Genomic DNA, 7,898 nt, shown 5'->3' with positions numbered 1-7,898 from the left:
GCACCCCGGCTGCCTGGCTAGCTTATGCCCCCAAATAACAACACACAAATTGTATTTATTTAAACACTGCTTGGCCCTTAGCTCTAGCCCTTACTGGCTAATTCTGATATCCCGATCAACCGATCTCTAATAATCTGTGAGCACCGGTCTTACCGGGAAGATTCTAGCCTACGTCCATCCTGGGTCAGAGCTTCATCTCGTGTGCCTCAGAGAGCAGAGCTCTCGCATCTGCCCTGGAGATGGGAGCATGTCGTCTCTGCTCCAGAGCAGAGCTGTCGAGTCTCTGAAATCACTTCCTCTTCCTCCCAGCATTCTGTTCTGTTTACTCCTCCCACCTATGTTTTAACCTATCAGGGCAAGGTCATTTAACCAATGACCTTCCTCCATCATATTTTTAAAAAAATTAATAAAACCTTCTCTTTGAAAATCTATTTAATTTCAGGAGCCAACTAAAAGATAAATAACTGGCTATGCTGAAACAAATGCCAAAATAAAAGAAGAAAATTTGAACAAAACTGTATATGGTCACTTTATTCAAGATATAAAAAGCCTAATTTAAGAGTCATTACTTCACCTTGAAATCCATTCAGTCTGCCTTTTAGTAACCAGTTGCCTTTTCGCAGCGCCTGCCTTGCACTGTAGACAGGGAATTGTTTCCTTTCACTGCTCCTCCTCCTGCACTAATGTTCTGAATCTGGAGTGATCACTCACTTGTCACACAATAGGAATTCCCAACCTCAAAATAGTGTTGATGAGATTGGGGAGCTTTTCCGGGGAAGGCAGAGGTTTGCTATCAAGGATGATAAGGGTGGTGCCTTTTCACACCAGACAATGGAAATGGCTTTTTAAAAACACTGTGAAAACCATTTTATATGACTGCTCCTGCATCCCTTGGGTTGCATCTTTCTCAAGTCACTAGGTACCACGTAGAGGAGAGGCCGTGGTCTGCTTGACCACAGGTTGACGCTGTTGAGATGTTAGCTGCAGCTTTTATGAGTATCTCTTGGCAAGCATGATTCCTAGGTCCTTGTTTTCTTCTACAAAATAAGAGCGATGAAAGTTTCTCCCCTGACATTTACGAGGGCTAGAGGATCGTAGATTAGAATGCACAGCCCTGTGCCATCACACTAGAAATCCAGGGAGTTGCTACCTGTTGCCATAGCAAATTTCTTCTGTTTTCTCTCTGAGATGTTTTAGTAATAAGATGAGTTCCTGTCAAGATCTAGTACAGCCAAGGCTATTATTACTCCCATGATCTTTACTATCGCGAAAGAAGGTCCCTAAAAAAGGCCTCACCTGTGCTGGAGACTCAAGGGCAGAGCCATGGGCCGGTTGGAATTCCATGGTTGTTATGTGATGACATGAAATTCGCACCACCAGAAAGCTGTAGAAGCCATATGCATACTTTTCTGCCATCTGCCTAGACCGATGTCCCCTCTGGTGTACTCATCCAGTTGATGTCCATGACTTCTTCCATAGTGACACTCATCATCTGGGTGACCTGAATCCCTGCTTCTGGGTCACGGTCACACATGTTTGGTTTAGAATAAACCAAGTCGTACTCCCTTCGAGGAAGAAGCTGCATTTTGCATCGACTTGTCTTTGTAAGCAGTCAGTTCTCTTAAGCTAGAGTTCTTGGCTCAGTGTTCCTGAAATGACAAAAGACTATTCTCTTCTCATAAGTCTTTAAATATTTTCTGAAAATCAATAGATTCAAAATACCAAAATGTAAGTGAAAATGGCTATAGACCTAACTCCACAGAATCATTTAGTAAGTTTTATCTTGCCTTAAAATGGGGGCGTGATGGGATGGAGCAGCAGCAGCTAAGAAACTTGCGAGACTTCCTGTTGGTCTACAATCGGATGACCAAACTGTGCTTCCAGCGCTGTGTGCCCAGCCTGCACCACCGAGCTCTGGACGCTGAGGAGGAGGCCTGTCTGCACAGCTGTGCCAGGAAGCTCATCCATTCCAACCACCGCCTCATGGCCGCTTATGTGCAACTTATGCCCGCCCTTGTCCAGCGCCGCATCGCCGACTACGAGGCTGCCTCGGCCGTGTCAGGTCCTGCAGAGCAGCCCAGAGACTTGGCAGCAGGCAGCTAGCCATCCCCTGGCCCAGGAAAGAAGGTGCTTGGATGGGCGCCTCTGTGAACCTTGGTCTTGACGAAATTTGTACAGAGATTGAGCCTGAAAGCTGGACATTATTGCTCCTTTATTTGGAGCCAATAAACTGAGTTTTTACTCTGGTTTATTTTCAAAAAAAAAAAAAAAGGGGGCGTGATGGGGGGCAAGCGTTTTAAGTTTATTGCACTCTGTCTTCCCAGGCAGATGCTCACCTGGGGTTTCTGAGATCTGCCAACATCCAGAACATTCGAGATGGCATGGTCATTGAAAATAATAATGATAATAATAATAATAAAGATTTCATTTCTGTTGAACACCTATTTATTTTAGTCACCCAAGTATTAAATATTTTATAATTGTTACTGAAAGCATTTTATGTCTATGTAACTTAAATTATAATGGGGTTAGGGGAGTCTTAGAAAGCCAAAGAGGGCCGAGGTAGGAATTAGACTCTAGAATTTTCTACAGTGGTCATTTACAGAGCCTCAGGAATGTGTTTTCATCTGTGTCTGCAGAGATACTGAGAGGTGACTGGAGGAGGGAGAGTTCTGAGCATTCTGTTGGTTCAAGTTCTCAAAGGTAGCATCTCTACCATGGTTGGAGGTACTGACTAGGTCTCAGGAGCTGAGAAGTCCCCAGTCCAGGAAATAAGGACTCTGACAGCTCCTAGCTGTGATGGGCCAGGACCTCTCACTTCACCTGGTGGCTGAAAGTAGACCCCACTGTGCTTGATGCTCTGCTGCTTAAACAGTATCAAGTGTGTGTGTATGTGTGCATCTGTGTGTGTGTGTGTGTGTGTGTGTGTGTGTGTGTGTGTATTGGGGCTAGGCATAACAATGGAGCATTTCACTTCTGTCTGCAGAGGTCTAAAGGTCTGGAAATACCCGAACTGGGTGATCTCTTCCTGAAAATTCTTAAGGTCAAAGTGTTTGACACCAGAGATTACAACACAGACATGGGCATATGTGCTGAGTAAAATCCCTCTTCTGTGGAAAAGATGTTCTTCATCATTTTACTAATGATCAAAATACCCCCCCCCAAAAAAAACCCCCCGCAAAAGCCAAGTCTCTCCATTTTTAAGACCCTGTGAGGGCCTGGAGATGTGGCCCAGCTGGTTAGGGAACATACTGCTCTTGTAGAGGACCTGAGTTCAGGTCTGAGCACCCATTCCAGGCTCCAGGAGATCCAACACCCTCTTCTGGCCTACACAGGTGTTCATAAGAATATGAACACGCATATATTCACACACACATATACACATTAGAAAGACTTTATGGAGAAAAAATTACATAACACTAGTGTCTCTTCAGCATAAAATTCAGCTGTTTTGTGGGTAAATTTGCCAAGTTACATTACTACCAAGTAGAGTCTTAGAACATTTTGTAGTGCACGCTGCTAGCATATTGAGATGTAGTTGATCTTCAATATATCAGACGCTGAGATCTTACTGCACTTTAAATGTAGTAGTTATTAAAAGCTTTTCTTCTTGGGTGTCTACATCTTAAGGTTTTCTATAAATAGGACCTTGTTGTCTGAGGGCAAAGAGAGATTTGTCTTTTGGCAACTTTCCATTCAACAACAGAATCAAATCTGTTTCCTTTATGAGAAGACTCAGGTCTTAGTGCGTAATCGCCCATCCGGCTGTCCGTGTGGAAGCAATAAGAACCAGGAATTTGTTCCTTGGTTTCAGAAACAGGTTGTCTCTTCATAGTTATTTGTTAAGTTAGATCTGTGGTTAGAATTATACACTGGATCTGTAGGTTTATGCGTATTTCTTTACAACTGCCGTTAGTCATGACCGTCAGTGAGAGCCCTCCCCCTACTTCCGAGTTAGAAAATAAAACAGATGTGTGGCTGACAGTTCCAATACCTTTTGGTGGCATTCGTGGACACAGCCTGTGTGTCACACATGGCAGTGCCTGCTGTGTGTTTATTGCCATCGCTTCTCAGCTGCCCATGGAAGAATGGCTCCCCACCACCAGCCCATCTCCTTTCTTCTCCTCCGTGATATCTCAGCTGCTCTTCATCTTCTTATGTTCATGAGCTCCCATTGGTTTCTTTCTAAATCCCCCTCCTTGCTCATCACATAGCCACAAAAAGCTTATTCCTTTTGAAGCGGTTGTGTTTGTCTTAGTGTGCGCATGCAGGGTATGTGTATGCATTTCTGCGTGTACTTCTAAAATTTTACTTTAAAACAAGTAAAACTCAATCAAAAGTAAGAAGAGCAGAGAAGGATGTTTCCTTGTCACCTTGAGTTCACTGTTGTAGTATAGCCAACAGAAGGCACAGATTCTGTGCTTTGGAGCTGATGTCAAATTCCTTTGGAATGGGAGGGAACCTGGAGTCTAGAGAGCTAATTCTGAGTGGATCTCCTGTCTTCAAGGGTGTTAGGTTTGCTGAGAAGTCACTGCTAGCTGTCGCAATGATGCGGCACAGAAGTAAGTTGGGGAGACTCTGGGATGAGGCGCTGGCGTTTCCTAGGCACGCGTCAGCATCCCACGCAGCTATGTTCAGACCTCTCTATGGAAATATGCAACTGTCCTGCACTTCTCATGACTTCATATCCCACTAAACACTCGTGTAGATTTAAAGACACAGCCCATTTATAGTATCTAAGCCTAGAGGATACTTTGAAATAGTATACATATTGAGTATTCCGATTGTTTTCCTCCGGCTTTAAACTTGGCTTAGTTCGGAACCCTAATGTGCACTGTTCCCCTTTCTGCAAAATCACACTGCCAACAGCCTTGTAGTGTTTGGGTTTCTGGTACAACAATGACCAAATATTTGCACTACTATTTCAGAACTTCAACTAGAATGGGAAAACATTAATAACTCATAGAATATTCTTTTTCTTAACTCCTGGTCTATTCTGTGCACCTACCTGCTCCAGTGTATCCTCCAGCGAAGCCATGTACGTATGTACATAGGTTATTATACACTATTTTTCTCTTAGTTCTCATTTACATTTAACGCAGAGCACTGGGGTTTTAAAATTATGTATGAAAGTCAGTGTATATCTATGAGATGTATACCTAGATAATAAAGATGGGGTGAACATATATTTGCCACATTAGATTGTAGGCCTGATGAATTTAAAAATATATCCCATTTATAGTATTTGAGTCTAGAGCTTAACTTTTAAAAAGGATATACATATTGAGTATTCTGATAATTTTTTTGGCTTTAAACTCTGTTTAGTTTGGAACTTTAACATGCACTGTGCACCCTTTCTGAAAAGGCACACTGCCAACGGCTATACCTCCTGTCGAAAGAGCTGGAGATCCCCCAGGTTGATCTGGATCTCTCCTGCGTTATTTAATACCATTTGAAGTTTTCAATTATTTTTTCTTACCTCTCTTTGGAAAGGAGTTACTAAGAACCACCTTAAAATTTTCCTTCCTTTGGATCCAAAGGTGTCTATGATGCAACATCCTTTGCCCACTGGTTTTGGCATCATTAAGTCTTTTCTGGGAATCAAAGTAATTTTGCCTGTCTCAAAGTTCAAAAACTCCTCATTTCCTGTGGAACTAGGAACTAGCTTTTCTGCAGTCTCTTCCTGTGACTGCTCCAGCAGCTGGATGATCCATCCTGTCTGGTGTGCGAGCTGTAGGACCCTGTGCCTTCACCTCTGAGTGGGACTCCGTGCAGCCCGCAATCTGCCGTCAGCGCTGCTAACTCATCAGGCTAATTAAGCTAGTTAAGGGCCAATAAAGGCAGAAATCTGTTGGACTTTTGTCTCATTCATTTCTTTCAGGGGAACTTGCAAGGAAGCTCCTGTCAGCTTTTGGAATGGGAATGGCATCTCAAAAGCTTGGCACGAGAAATAGCTGAAGGCGCCAACCTTCCAGGCCAAAGATTCTAGTCACAGAGCCCCAATTCAACTTTTCCCCTTGAGGCAAACTTCAAAGAATGCAGATATCAAAACCTCATAGGATGAAAATACACGGAAGGATGCCACACTTAGCTGGGACTTGCTGGAAACACATTTCGCCCTCTCTGTCTCCAGCATGGCCTCTAGCACTGGCTTGTTGGGGACACCGAACAGGTTTGCTGGTGCCAACTACCCCACCCCCCACACACATGGGTCTTGTATGGTTTACTTAATTTTACAGATGTTGAAATATAAAAAAATTATTAGCTGTTTTCCTTCCTTAATGTTTTAAATTTGTTGTTTCATTCCCCCCCCCCTGAAAACAGGGTTTTGGAACAATACACAATTGTGTTTTACAATCAAGTTCTTTAATGATTGAAAACACCGTGGTAGTGACCAGACCAAAGCATATTTCAAAGCACAGGGTTTGGAATTATCTCGTTTTTGATATTGTTGTTGTAGGTGAGATGAGAGCTACTTAAAGCCTCTCACAGAAGGGCATAGACTAAACCTGTTTAAGGATTTATTTAGTCATTAGGCCCAATTTAGCAGAATAAGGTGACATCATGGGTTTGGGGCCTTAAATTCCTCTTGCTTTCACAGACTCCTGACATGGGCAAATTTCTTCTTTCTGGTAAATTGCTTACCTCCAGGGTTCGGTCATGGTAAGAGAAGAGTGGTACCCTTAACCTGGGTAAAGGTCTTGTTAACACATGGAGGTACACTTCAGAGAGCAACGCCCAGCCCTGGTGGCTACTGTCTAGGGCCATGCACAGTCCCTGCTTGCACCTGTGTAGTTAGTAGCCTCCATCTGTAAGCTTTTGTGTGAATTTTGTCAAAACGCAGTCTAGATCCGGCGAGTCTGTTTAGAAAGATTACCAAACTGCTTGCAAAGCCTTGGAACCCGCTGTCTGTTAAATTGAGAGCGCTCTGGCTGAAACACTTGGTATTTCACCAAGGGGCAAAAACAGAAACTGTGATAATTGGGTGGGTCTTACCTCATATAATTTCTTTCAGGCAAGACAATTTTACCACGCTGTTTTGAAATTCTGAAGCCCGTGCCATTTAGGTTTGGACTATTGTCAACTATCAATTAGCGGAGAGGTGCAAGGCTGTTCTCCCCTTTCAAACATTTTCCCAGGCCATTGGAATTCTACAGCAAGCTTGCTATGAACTAGCAGGTTCAGACAGTGTGGAGCTCTGGCTAGTCGGGAAAGGGAAGAGTTAATGAAGACGCCCATTCTCTTCGAGCTCTTCGGTTTCTTTGTAAAATTAATCAGTCCACTTAATGGCCTTGGAAAACAATGAGTGTACTGCTAAAACTACCAAGGGTCTCTTCCAGAGAGCTGTGCTCCGTGTCTCATTCTGTACGTACATTATTACAGAGAGCGCTAGTTACAGGGCAGAAGGGACAGGGCCAACCCCCCAGCTCTCCCTGAATCTACCTACTAAGGAATTCTACTCGCTTCTCATTCCCCAAATACGTTTCCACTCTGCCTGTTTAAATTCTAGTTCCACCATTTATTCACTGAGTAATATTGGGCAATAATTTGGTTCTCTGTTTCCAGGTCTCTTCTGATTTGTAATGCAGGTAAACTAGTAAGATTTAGCATGACCATTAATGTTCATGGTATGTATTCATTATTCGTACAAAGGCATCAAGGAGAATACCTGGAGTTAGTCAAAGTGCAAGGGCTTGAAGGCACAATCGCCAAGACTGTCCTGGGGGCAGTCTTTGACAGCTTCTGCAAGCTAAAGGTTTTCCAAACCACTTCCAAACAGTTAGTGAACGCAGTTAAAGCCATTCCTGATGTGGGAGTGTCATATATCAATCTGTTGATTTCATTGGTTAAGTAATAAACAAACTGCTTGGGCTCATAGCTTAGAACATAGGTGGGTG

The 7,898-nt window shown here is 43.3% G+C and overlaps 1 pseudogene; it reads left to right on the top strand.

Annotated features, from left to right (window-relative positions):
• Window positions 1-1,809: 1,809 nt before the first annotated feature.
• On the top strand, window positions 1,810-2,191 carry LOC101986817 (annotated as a pseudogene).
• Window positions 2,192-7,898: the final 5,707 nt, after the last annotated feature.

This window comes from Microtus ochrogaster, chromosome 5 (assembly GCF_000317375.1).
Source record: "Microtus ochrogaster isolate Prairie Vole_2 chromosome 5, MicOch1.0, whole genome shotgun sequence".
Taxonomy (NCBI): domain Eukaryota; kingdom Metazoa; phylum Chordata; class Mammalia; order Rodentia; family Cricetidae; genus Microtus; species Microtus ochrogaster.
This window is presented reverse-complemented; position numbering and strand designations above follow the sequence as displayed.